The 12,457-nt window shown below is 50.0% G+C and overlaps 1 long non-coding RNA gene across 1 annotated transcript in view; it reads right to left on the bottom strand.

Moving 5' to 3' along the window:
* The window catches only part of LOC144736173 (uncharacterized), a 32,056-nt gene extending 19,848 nt beyond the window's left edge, over positions 1–12,208 (bottom strand). The window contains exons 1-2 of the long non-coding RNA XR_013588721.1: positions 12,027–12,208; positions 10,988–11,090 (exon numbers count right to left, since the gene is read on the bottom strand). This is a non-coding gene — a long non-coding RNA (uncharacterized LOC144736173). The remainder of the gene's footprint in view (positions 1–10,987; positions 11,091–12,026) is intronic.
* Between the last annotated feature and the right edge of the window lie 249 nt (positions 12,209–12,457).

Here is a 12,457-nt window from a genome sequence, read left to right as displayed (position 1 = left end):
TTTGTATGAGTCTATGGTAAGATAAAAAGAGTTCAGTTTAATTTGTATATTTCGAAACAGTTTGTTTACCTTTCCTGTGATGTTTTTGTATTGTATTTTTGTTGTTATTTTCTGACCCACCCGATTGGACGTCTGTGAAAACAGATCGTTATAGCTCATCAGATTGATCCAGTATGAATAAATATTCAAATTCTAATTCTATTGACCTCTGTGCGAATATATGGATTTCTGTGAGTTTTTGGGCCTTTGAGTGTATGGATCTCTGTGCGAGGCGATGGGTCTCTGTGCATGTCTATCGGTCTCTGTGAGTATGGGGTCGCTGTGTGAGTCTGAGTGTCTGTAGGAATGTATGGGTCTCTGTTGGAGTCTATGGGTTTCTGGGTATGGTTGTTTGTGCGAGTCTTACATGCACAAATTTAACTTAAAATGGCCATTGAGGGTTAGGGAATCCAAGTTGAATATTAAGTTCCCTGCAGTGCAAGCCAGCTCTCTAGTCGTGTCATCAAACAGCCCCTTCAAATCTTTAATAATAAAATAGACTTACTCCAGGAAATCCACACTGAGTCACAGTCGGGTCCTGAATTGTTTTTTTTTTTAAGTTTTCGACGAATGAATGATGAGTTCTTACACAAGTGGGGGAAACCGGAGAACCCGGAGAAAACCCATGCGTGCGAGGGTGAAACACTCTATCCCTGTACAGGTGAAGATGGCGATTAGTCCACTTGCTCTACTGCCTTCTCCTGGCGAGTCAGGTTATGGCACCTCGACGCCCACGGGAAGGTGATTTGCCAACATCATTGTGCGGTGATTCACCAACCCTCGCTACCTTCCACAGTGCTGGATTAGAGACGTGCGCTACCAACACCAGGCGAATGATAACAATAATAACTTTCTACTTCTAACTTGATAACAATAGGCGAAAAATAACAACAGGCAAATGATAACGACAGGCGAACAGTAATTATTATTTCCACTTAGAACTTGATAACAATAATTATTTCTACTTTTAACGAAATAACAATTATTTCTACTTATAACGTGATTACAATAATAATAACTATTTCTACTTTTAACTTAATAACAGGCGAATGATAACAGGCAAATTAAAAAAAACAGGCACCACATCTACGCCTCTACATAAGGAACGAAACAGGTGAATGTCTCCACAAATCTGGCTGTTGCCTGATGAATCTAGTTGTAATTACTGGCGAAACGTCGTACTCAGATTGTAAATGTTGTGGCTTGACTCTCCAACACACCGTGAGCTGTACTAGTTACAAATTGGCATGTTCTGCGTACGTGACAACCCTTACTAGTTGGCTGTGTCGGGTGGTGGTGGGTTTTAACGACACATTTATATATTTACGCGATCTAACCCAAAAAAGAAACCTCTATTATGGATGATATTGGTCGCGAAAGTCTACGTGTTAAACAAACCCGAAGGAATCAGAGGAAAATCGACGTGACCACGGGAGAAGATGCAAACTCCAAAAATACAGACATCAGGGTTGGGGTCAAAAATACGAATTCCAATAAACCAGTTTAACACGTCGACTTTCGCGAGGGAGTTTGCATCTCGCCACTGTGGCGCCTCATTCTCTGACTCACCCACCCACTAAACTACGAAAGCCACCCACACACTCACTCACCCACTCACCCTGCCACCCACTCAACTGCTAACTCACTCGCTCAAGCACACACACAGCCACTCAAGAACATACCTGTGCACCCACCTACACACCCACTCATTAACTCAACGACCCACCCACCAACCCACTCACTCACTCACTCTAGACTCCACTCACCCACCCACTCACCTATTCACTCCCCCACTCACACACCCACCCATCCACCCACCCACTCACCCACCCATCCACCCACCCACTCACACACTCACACACTCACTCACCCACCAACCCAACCACCCACTCAATCAATTACCCACCAACCACTCACCCACCCAATAAACGAAAACTGAACTATTTCTCATTGTACCAGCTAAGGCCCACAGAGCTATATAGATCTTTTTCAAAAGCGACCTTGTTACAAATTACAGGTAAACAAAGTGGCTTATCACATATACATTTATTGCAGCCAAATCCTCTGAATGCAAGTTTATTCTCAATGCAGATGTAAAACCCCGATGACCCGGAGAAAAATCCACGTGACCACAGGGAGAAGATGTAAACTCGAAATATACAGGCGGCAGGGTCGGGATCAATTCCATGACCTCCTGTATACTATGCAAGGTAGTTAACATCTCACTACCGTGGTGCCCCATTCTCTGACTCACTCACCCACCCACTCGCACACTAACTTCCCCACTCAACCTCCTACACTAACTTACTCACCCACCTACCAGCCACTCACCCAAACACCCACCCATTCACCTACTGGCTCGCACCACTTACTCAAATACCCATCCACTCACACAATGACCCAGCCACTGACTCGAACACCCACCAGCTTACCCACCCAACCCCCATTCAACCACCCAACCACCAACCCACCCATTCACTCACTCACCCACGAAACAAAAACTAAACTGTTATTATTTTACCAGGTAAGGCCCACATGGCTATATAGATCTTTTTCAAAAGCGACCTTGTTACAAATGACAGGTTAACTAAGTGGCTTATCACATACACATGCATTGCAGCCAAATCCTCTGAATGCAAGTTTATTCTCAATGCAGAGCGAAAACTCAGTGGACCTGGAAAAAATCCACACGACCACGAGGAGAACAAGCACAATCAAATATACTCGATTCGATCCCGACAGGGTCGGGATCGAATCGACAACCTCCTGTATACTAGGTGAGGAAGTTACCATCTCACCACCGTGGCACTCCATTCTCTGACTCACTCACTCAAACACCCACCCATTCACCTATTCACGCACACCACTTACTCAAATACCCACCCCTCTCACTCAATAACCCATCCACTCACTCATGAACCCACTGAAGCACTCACCCATACAAAAACCCACTCACCCACTCACTTACCGACTCACTCACCCATGAAATCGCACACCCATCTTCTCAACCACTCAGCCAGCCACCCACTCAATCTCGTACCCACTAACTCTCTCACTTCCTCACCAACCTACCAACCCACCAGCGACGTGCGGTCAGGGAAGGCAGAGCCTCACCTGTCATACTCCAATGACAATAGTTGTTATGAAAAGTAAAAAAAAGAGAATAATAAAAGAAAAATTAAGATTTTTCCACTGATCTGTGTTATAAATGTCATTTCTGTATGATTCCAATCATTTTTATAGTCAAAATCGCCAAATTTGCGGAGCTCCGCTGCAAATACAGGAAGAGACGAGAGGTGAGGCAGCGACGAGCTCAGCCTCCCCTGATTACGCAACCCCTCAGTAACTGGATGGAGCGCGCGCAATAAGCGCGTGCCTGTTACTATCACAGTATGTCACCAATGTAATGTTTGTAGACCCCTTCATTTCATGTCCTCGCCTTCCATACTCCAGGTAACATATTTCACGTATGTGTATAAAGATATTTAGGCTCGCTGGTCTCGTCATGAAACTGCAATGAAAAAGCACCAGGGGAGGCAGCCATCACATTTGCCTCACTGAGGGTGATGCGTCTAACACGCCCCCCTCCGTGAGGCCACGTCCCCCTCAGTGTGTGAATCTGGCTCTGACACAAGCCAGTGCCTCCCCAGCCATTGACCTCACCACACGTCACTGCAACCCACCCACCCACCCCCTCACTCAACCACCCACCCAGTCGATCATCCACCCACTAACACTCACCCACCCAACAACTCACTAACCCACCCAGCACTCACTCACCGAGCCAGTCAATCTCTAACCCACCAACTCACTTTTAAACTGACTCTCTCAACTACAACTCACCCAGTCACTAACCCACTCACTTAATTTATAACCCACCCACTACCCACGTAACCTCCTACCCACACTCACTCATCCACAAACCCACTCACCCCCTCACTCATCCATCCACTCACATACTCACCTACTCACCCAGTCACATACACATCCACTCACCATGCCACCCACTCAATTTCTAACCCACCCACTCGCCCAACCACTCTCTCAGCAACTCACCCACTAACCACGTAATTATTCACCCACCCACCCATCACTCAACCACCCAATAATTCAACCACCAAAACATTCCACCACCCACTAACTCAACCACCCACTACCACCCACTAACTCAACCACCGAGCCACTCACACTCACCCACTCACCCACTCACCCACCCACCCATCCACTCACCCGCCCACTCACCAACACACTAAACTAAATCTAAATTGTGGTTATTTTACCAGGTAAGGCCGACAGAGCTAAACATCTTTTTCAGAAATTACCTGGTTAAAAGTTATAGGTCAACGAAGTGGCTTATGACATGTATTGCAGCCAAATCCTATAAATTCTTGTTGATTTTAAATGTGGAGGGAAATATACAGGTGTCAGGGTCGGGATCAAACCCACAACCTTCTGCATACCAGGCGAAGTAGTTAACATCTCGCCACCGTGGTGCCTCACTCTCCAACTCACCCACCCACTAGCACACGAACTCACCTCCCATATTCACACACCCATCTCCCCAAAAACTCAACCACCCGCACATTCACGCAACAATCCACTCACCCACCCACTCACTTATTCACCCACCCACTAAACCATGCACTTATCCACTCACCTATTCATCCACCCACTCACACACCCATTAAGCAACCCACCCACTTACCCTGCCACCCACTCAATCTCTAACCGACTCACTCACCCAGCCACGCAATCTCGAACCCACCAATTCACTAATCCTCTCACCAACTCACCAACCCACCTCTCACCCACTCCCACACCCACTCACGCGCTGACCCACCCACTCACTCACCTCAACCATTCACAAACCCACCCACCCACTCATTCACCCAACCACCCACCACCCACTCAATCTCTAAACCCATTCACCCACCCACCCACCCACTCAGCCACCCACTAACTCACCCAATCAATCTCTAACCCACTCACCTACCCACCCACCCACTCACCCAGCCACTCACCCAACCACTCGTCTATTCACTCCCAAACAACACACCCACTCACGTCACCCATGGCTTACCCTATCACCCACAATCTCTAACACACTCACTCACCTACTTCCTCAATCACTGACCCACACTCACAGACCCACCCAGTTAATCACCCACTCTATATGTAGTCCTTACCTCTTCTGGTAATGTGAGATATTCTTTTACCAACTAAGGCCCACTGAGCTATAAAGATTGTTTTCAGAAGCATCCTCGCCACAAATGATAGTTCAACAAAGTCGCTGTATACATTTATTGCACCCAATTCCTCTTATTACATGTTTCTAAATGTGGAGTGAAATATACAGGCGTCAGGGTCGGGATCGAACCCACAACATTCTGCATAGTAGGCGAGGTAGTTAACATCTTGCCACCGTGGCGTTCAATTCTTTGACTCACCCACTCAACTACTAAAGCCACCCACTAACCGACTCACAAACCCACTCACCCTGCCACGCACTCAATTTCTAACCCACTCACTAAGCCACTCATCCACGCACCCACCTGCACATGCACTCACTAACTCACTCACCCAACAACCCACCCATTAACTCACCCACCCACTCCCTGACCAACTCACGCACCAACCCACCCACTCACACTGTGACCTACTCCATATCGAACCCAACAACTCACTCACCCAGCCCCTCACCTACTAACCTAACCACCCACCAACTCACTCACCCACATACGCACTCAAATACCCACTCACCCAACTGTAAACACATTTTTTTTTACAAGGTAAGGCCCACAGAGCTATACAGATCTTATTCAGAAGCAACGTGGCCACAAAAAACCCAGAGGCCTCGGAGAAAAATCCATGAACCACGAGGAGAACATGCAAACTCCAAATATACAGGCATCAAGATCGAGACCGAACCCACAACCTCCTGTACAAAAGGTAAGGTAGTTAACATCTCGCCACCATGGGGATCCACTCTCTGACTCGCAGCCACCCACTCACCTACCCATTCAGCCACATACCCATTCAGCCACATACCCATTCAGCCACATACCCATTCAGCCACATACCCATTCAAAGACCCACACACCTTGCTAACCACTTACCTACGCACCCACCTACACACCCACTCACTGACTCACTCAACAATTCATTCACCCATTCACTCACCATTTCAGTCCCCCAATCATACACCCACCCATCCACCCACTCCATCTCTAACTCACACACTCACCAGTCCACCCACTCACCCAGCCACTTACCTACTCACCAACTCACCCTGCCACCTACTCGACCTGCAACAGACCTACCGACCCAACGAGCCCCCTAAACTAAACTACTTTTTATTTCACCAGGTAAGGCCCATTGAGCTATATAGATCCTTTTCAGAATAGACCTGTGAACAAATTATAGATAAACGAAGTGGCTTATCACATAGACATTTATTGCAGCCAAATCCTCTAAACGCATGTTGATTCTAAATGCAGAGGGGAAAACCCGGAGGACCTGCAGCAAAATCCACGCGACCATGTGTAGAACATGCAAACTCCAAATATACAGGCGACAGGGTCAGGATCGAATCCACAACCTCCTGTATACCAGGCGAGGCAGTGCACGTCTCACCACCTTGATGCCTCACTCTCTGACTCACCCATCCAATCACTCACACGCTAACGTACCCACTCAACCTCCCACATCAACTCACCCACCCACTCGCTGACCCCACTCAGTCAACAACTCACCCACCCACCCAACCACTCACTCCGTTAACCACTTTCTCACCCACCCACTCACCCTACGACCACTCACCAAGCTACACACTCACCTACCAACACACCATTCACTTGCTCACCCACCTACTTACTCACCCAACCACTAACTGACCAACTCACCCACCCACAAACTCACGAACAAAAAACACACCCACTCAACCCATCGCTCACCCAACCCCTCACTCACCCACTTACTGAATCACCCACCCACCCACTCACCCAACCACCCACTCAATCTCTAAACCACACACAAACCCTGCTACTGACTCAATCTCTTAACCAAAGCTCATAAACCCACCCATCCACTCACTCACCCAGTGACTAACCCACTCACTCGATTTCTAACCCATCCATTCACGCACTACCCACCTAACCTCCTACCCACACACACTCACCCACCCACACATCCATGCACCCACTCACTCAACCATCCACTCACTAACTCACCCAGCCGTGCACCTACTCACTCACCCACTTTCAGATCCACTCACCCTGCCACCTACTCAATTTATAACCCACCTACTCTCACCCACCCACCCAGCCAACCACCCGCCTACTCCCTCAGCCACTCAGCTACTCACCCACTACCACCGTAATTATTGACCCACCCACTAATTTAATCACCTACTAACGTAACAACCCACAAACTCAACCACTGAGTTACTCGAACTTACCCACTCACAAAGCCACCCACTAAATCTCAAACCCACACTGATGCACTCACCCACCCACCCACTCACCAACACCCTTAACTAAAAAAAAAAAATTCCCCAGGTAAGGCCCACTGAGCTATATAGATTGTTTTGAGAAGCAGGGTTTGGATCGAACCTACGAACTTAAAAATACCAGGCAAGATAGTTAACAATTTGCCAACATGGCACTCCACTCTCTGACTCTCCCACCCACGATAACACACACTCAAACACCCACCCACTAACTCAACCATCCATTCATTCAACCACCGAGCCAAGCACGCACTCACCCACTCACCAAGCCACCCACTCAATCTATAGCCCACACTCACTCACCCCACCACTGACCTACTACCCATCAAACTATTCTTAGGTTTTTTTCGGTAAAGTCACGTGGGTAAAAAAATGTAAATTAATAAAAGTAAAATAAAACACCCATCAAACATCGCACTCACTCATCCACTCACCCACCCAGCCACTCCTCTGCACACTAAATGAAAATTACGCTTTTTTATTTTACCAGGTAAGGCACTCAGCTATATAGATATTTTTCAAAAACCATTTGACCACAAATATTCAACTCAATTAAGTGGCTTTTCACGTATAAAGTTATAGCAGCCAAATTCTATAATTGCATGTTTTTAAATGTGGAGGGAGAACCCGGAGCACCTGGAGAAAATTCCACGCGACCATGGGGAGAACATGCAAATATACAGGTGTCAGGGTCGGGATCGACCTCACGACCTCCTGTATAAAAGGCGAGGTAGTTAACAGCTCGCCACCACGGCACTCCACCCACTCACCCATTCAAAACCACCCACCAACCCACTCACAAACCCACTCACCCTGCCACCCACTCAATCTCTAATCCACTCACTCAACAATTTACTCACCCACTCACCTACTCAACTAATCACACCCCCACTCACACACCCACCCATTAACCCACTCAATCTCTAACCTACCCACCAAATCACTCAATAACCCACCTACCCACTCACCCACCCAATGAACTAAATTAAACAATATTTTTTTATTTTACCAGAAAAGGTTCAGATCAGAGGTACGGGTACCCGTTCCCTACCCGTACCCGTACCCTACCCAAAATGAGTGACAAACGGTTACTCACCAGTGACTCACGGCCTATCCGTACCCGTACCCGGCCGCCCAGGGTCGCAAACGGTTACCCGTACCGTACCCGGCCGGGTACGGGTAGCCGGGTATCGGGTAGGGTACGGGTATCGGGTACCCGGTTGCGACCTCTGGTTCAGATAACTAAATTAATATTTTTCAGAAGTGACCTGGTTACAAATGATAGGTTAACGAAGTGGATTATCATGGAGACATTTATTGCAGCCACATCCTCTAAATGAACGTTGATTTAAAATATGGAGAGAAAACCGGGAGGACCCGGAGAAAAATCCACACGACCACAGAGAGAACATGCCAACTCCAAATATACAGGTGGAAGGGATGGGATCTAATTCACAAAATCCTGTATACTAGGCGAGGTAGTTAACATCTCGCCACCGTGGTGCCTCACTCTTTGATTCACCCACGCACCCAATCACACACTAACAACTCACCTGCTCAACCTTCGATATTCACTCACCCACCCACTAACTGACTCACCCACCCACTCACCCAACAATCTACTCACCCGCCCACTAACCTATTCACTCAACCCCTCACTCACCCACTCCCCCACACAATATCGCACTGACCTACCCACGCACTCACTCACACAGTCATTCACTAATTCACCCGCCCACCACCCACTCACCTATTCACCCACCTACTCAACCATCCACCCACTCATGCTCCCATACACTCACTTACTTATCCAGGCACTCACCCACTCACCCACCGACTTAATCACCCATTAAGCCACTCACCCACTCACCCTCCCAATCACCTAGTTACCCACCCACTCAATCTCTAACCCACCAATTTTCTCATCCACTCACCAACCCACCTCTAACCCACTCCCTCACCTAATAAATAACTTCAAACCATTCACTCACCCACCCACCCACTAATTCACACAATCTCCCACCACCCACTCAATCTCTAACCCACACCCACCTACTCACTCACCCAACGACTCACTCAACAATCCACTCCTTCCATTCAACACACCCACTTCTCTAACACACTCACTCACCTACTCCCTCACCCACCGACTCACCCACCGACTCACCCACCGACTCACCCACCGACTCACCCACCGACTCACCCACCGACTCACCCACCGACTCACCCACCGACTCACCCACCGACTCACCCACCGACTCACCCACCGACTCACCCACCGACTCACCCACCGACTCACCCACCGACTCACCCACCGACTCACCCACCGACTCACCCACCGACTCACCCACCGACTCACCCACCGACTCACCCACCGACTCACCCACCGACTCACCCACCGACTCACCCACCGACTCACCCACCGACTCACCCACCGACTCACCCACCGACTCACCCACCGACTCACCCACCGACTCACCCACCGACTCACCCACCGACTCACCCACCGACTCACCCACCGACTCACCCACCGACTCACCCACCGACTCACCCACCGACTCACCCACCGACTCACCCACCGACTCACCCACCGACTCACCCACCGACTCACCCACCGACTCACCCACCGACTCACCCACCGACTCACCCACCGACTCACCCACCGACTCACCCACCGACTCACCCACCGACTCACCCACCGACTCACCCACCGACTCACCCACCGACTCACCCACCGACTCACCCACCGACTCACCCACCGACTCACCCACCGACTCACCCACCGACTCACCCACCGACTCACCCACCGACTCACCCACCGACTCACCCACCGACTCACCCACCGACTCACCCACCGACTCACCCACCGACTCACCCACCGACTCACCCACCGACTCACCCACCGACTCACCCACCGACTCACCCACCGACTCACCCACCGACTCACCCACCGACTCACCCACCGACTCACCCACCGACTCACCCACCGACTCACCCACCGACTCACCCACCGACTCACCCACCGACTCACCCACCGACTCACCCACCGACTCACCCACCGACTCACCCACCGACTCACCCACCGACTCACCCACCGACTCACCCACCGACTCACCCACCGACTCACCCACCGACTCACCCACCGACTCACCCACCGACTCACCCACCGACTCACCCACCGACTCACCCACCGACTCACCCACCGACTCACCCACCGACTCACCCACCGACTCACCCACCGACTCACCCACCGACTCACCCACCGACTCACCCACCGACTCACCCACCGACTCACCCACCGACTCACCCACCGACTCACCCACCGACTCACCCACCGACTCACCCACCGACTCACCCACCGACTCACCCACCGACTCACCCACCGACTCACCCACCGACTCGCCCACACACCCACTCAGTTAATCACTGTGTAGTCCTCACCTCTTCCAGTATTGTGAGATATTCTTCCTCCAGCGGTATCTTCACGACAACGCCCTGGGGGGTGGTCAAGCCTCTCAACGAGTCGGGCGAGCGGGGCAACAGCCTGGTCATGTTGGGTTCATAGCGCAGTGCGGCACACACATACACACAAGCAGACCACACACATATGAACACAATAACAACAGTGGGAGCCACTCACGCGATAGGGATGGACCGCATGGTCCACTCCAGCTCGATGTACGGCTTGCCCGGATACAATGTTAACTACCTCGTCTGGTATACAGGAGGTTGTCGGTTAGATCCCAACCCTGACACCTGTATATTTGGAGTTTGCATGTTCTCTCCGTGGTCAAGTGGATGTTTATTCTGGTCCCTACACATTTAGAAACAGGCGTTTAGAGTAGTTGGCTGCTATAAATTTCCACATAAGGCACGTTGTTGACCTATCATTTGTGGCCAGGTCACTTCTAAAAAAAGAGTTATGTTACTCAGTAAGATGGTTGAGACACAGGTGATGAGTCTGTGTGTAAGGGGTTGAGTGAGTGAGCGGTTTAATTCATGATTGAGTGACTGATTGGTTGAGTGAGTGGCTGGGTGAGTGAGTGAGTGAATAGTTGAGTGAGTGGCTGAATGAGTGATTTATGGAACGATTGGTTCAGTGAGCGAGCGGGTGGTTGAGTGAGCGAGTGAGTGGTTCAGTGAGTGAGTGGTTGAGTGAATTAGTGAGTGGTTGAATGAGTATTTGAATGAGTGAGTGTTTGAACCAATGAGTGAGTGTTTGAGTGCATGAGTGTGTGGTTGAGTGAGTGGTTGAGTTAATGACTGAGTGAGTGATTGATTGAGTGGTTGAGTAAGTGGATGGTTGAGTGAATGGTTGAGTGAGTGTTTGAGTGAATGAGTAGTTGAGTGAGTGGTTTAAGTTAGTGGATGAGTGAGTGAGTGGTTGTATGAGTGGCTGAGTGAGTGAGTGGTTGTATGAGTGGCTGAGTGAGTGAGTGAGCGAGTGGATGAGTGAGTGAGTGGCTGGCGCGCAGCTTGCCTGCGTTGTCCAGAGTGTCCCGCTGGTGCCGCCCCACTGTGTTGCTGCACTCCGCCAGGGTGAGAGCGGCGGTGCCGCGCCCGCAGCTGCTCCAGCGACTACGCCATCTTGCCCAGCCCCTCCTGGCGAGCACGCAGCATGCCCTGGAGCTCCCATCACATGGTGCTGGCAATCTGAGACACCCGCCTGTAGCACACACACAGAAGAAGAGATACGGGAATGGATTAGGGCGACCCGGGTGACGAGAAGTTCACTACTTCGCCCGGTATACAGGAGGTTGTAGGTTAGATCCAAACCCTGACGCTTACATATTCAATTCTGCTCGTCCAGGCGGGGAGAATCCAATCACATTTATTCGATGCGATGTTTCTCATGGGATATAATAAGCGACAAAATTTGGACCCCAAACCGAGAGGATTCTGGGATGTTTG

Source organism: Lampetra planeri, chromosome 59, assembly GCF_965212315.1.
Source record: "Lampetra planeri chromosome 59, kcLamPlan1.2.h2, whole genome shotgun sequence".
Lineage (NCBI taxonomy): Eukaryota > Metazoa > Chordata > Hyperoartia > Petromyzontiformes > Petromyzontidae > Lampetra > Lampetra planeri.
Note: the sequence above shows the minus strand (reverse complement) of the source record. Positions and strands in the feature narration are given on the sequence as shown.